The sequence below is a fragment of the Guillardia theta genome (assembly GCF_000315625.1).
Source record: "Guillardia theta CCMP2712 unplaced genomic scaffold GUITHscaffold_50, whole genome shotgun sequence".
NCBI classification, from domain to species: Eukaryota; class Cryptophyceae; order Pyrenomonadales; family Geminigeraceae; genus Guillardia; species Guillardia theta.
The window spans coordinates 313,025-315,307 of NW_005434624.1; positions in this window are offsets into that span (position 1 = coordinate 313,025).

Genomic DNA, 2,283 nt, shown 5'->3' on the forward strand with positions numbered 1-2,283 from the left:
CATTTATTACAATTCAACAGATTAAACAACAATTAGATGATTTAAACAACAATGCTGCCGCGCAAGAAACCGCAAATGCTGCCCAATCCTTAGAAGATTTGGACGATACGGCTGAAAATGGTTTTAATTTATTCAATGGCTTGGGTGAAATTGTTAAGGGAGTCTTGCAATTGGAACGGGCTTCATTGGGGGATTGATAGCGTCAGGAACAAACACCTCAAAAGCTGATGGCCTGTTTATTCTCTCGTGGATTAATATTTTACGATTATCATTGGGTGTTGTTATATCGGTTCTTGAAGATGAGGTTATAAATACTAAATTACAAGGTAGAGTTATTAAAATATATTCTAGGAATCTTACAGATGGTCAAAAGCTTGATTTAGTCCCTAATCAGGCATTTATATATGACGACACTTATAAAACTCTTGTCATTGATGGACAAGAACAAACCGTTTTAGACGAAAGAAATATTCTTTTTCAAGGTGAAGAAGTAATAACATTAGGCAATGAATTGACACAACAAGAATTGGATGAATATATTTTTGGGATTAATAATGAAAACCTTAAAGAATACAAGATTGTATTTAAAGGAAAAACTTTTTTTATTGATGATGTTATCATACCTAATGTCTATAACAAATATGAGACAGATATATCCATTAAAAATACATCTAACATATTATATGATTATATATATGAAGAGTCTAATATACTATATGACAAAATATATGAAGAATCAAATGTATTATACAATCATATAAGAACAAAACATACAGCAAGCACACTTATAAACGACATCAATCCGGGATTCATAGGCAATCTTTATTTCAATGACAATCAAGAATGGGAAATATCAAGAGATTTTTACACAAGACAGCAGGGATTGGATACATTTTTATCATATCAAAATCTGGCAAGCTCTAACTTTCTTAAAACTGATGTCTATACAAGTTATCTCAATAGCTCTAACTTTCTTAAAACTGATACCTACACAAACTTTATCAACAGTTCAAATTATGTCAATCAAACCCAAATGGCAAATCAATTTGCTCTAATTGGCGAATCATTCACAACAAAAAAGCTTACTGTTACGGGTCCTGATAGTCTATATATAGCCGATATCTTCCTTAAATTACAGGGAAATCAATTGATACCACCAAATCTTATTAAAAATCAATTGAATGATACATACACAGTCACTTATGATAATTGGGACTTTTGGAGTGGTGGTTCTCCCTATGAAACAGTGCCAACATATCCAGCACAAGATAGGGAATGGGTAAGGTATTCTTTCGCTAATAGAACAACTGCCATCCCAGACAATTTTTATATCGAATGTTTTGACATTAGTTTTACGAATAAATTCTCTATCTATTTTTATTATCAATTTATACCTAGTACAAATGTTATGAACCGCAAATATTACAGCGGCAAATACAATCTTTTCAATTACTATTTAGGTGGTTTAACGACCGAGAATATACCTAATAATAGAGGGTTTATTTGTTATCTAGATTATCAAATAACACAAGATGGCTCGCTAAATATTACCAACATATCTCTTGATTTAGTGTTTGAGATATATTATAAGAATACAAACAATGTTTTAAGCTACGAGAAGAAGACCATAAATATAAATGAATTTGCTTATGTTTATCCAAATATTGGCGGCCCTGTTTTTAGTGTTCAAAATAGTCGCATCGCTGAACTAAATTTTTATTGCTTTGTTCTCCGTGAAGATGGAACCATATTTTATACAATACGCAATCAATTTGAATTGAAGATTGAGGGGACAACGCAAATAACAAATTTTAAAGAGTTATATAATGTCAATGATAATAATCATTTTAGAATAATAGACCACGAGCAAGGGCCAACAGGTCAAGAGGCTATAAATTATTCTAATAAACTTGATTTAATAGCAATAAGCAAATCTATATCTTGGACACTTGAGACCATAAATCTATTTTGGACTGAGAACAAGTATTCTGATGCTATCAATCAGATATTTAACAACGATTTATCGGCAAAGATTAGCGGTAAATTAGAGGTTGATTTTATAGATATTAAAAGGGGTAATCTTAGCGTTATAGATTTGAGCACGCAAACGGTTGTAGCTCAAAACATGTCTGTGCAAAATGTTGATATATCAACAGTTGCCACAAGCCTTATCACAAGTGGTGGAGTTGGTAGGAGGAGTTTATCTCTAGGAGGAACAACGGCAGTCACAAAGGTGACTGATATATATGATGACCAAAATAGAACCGGAATTGTTAAGATAGC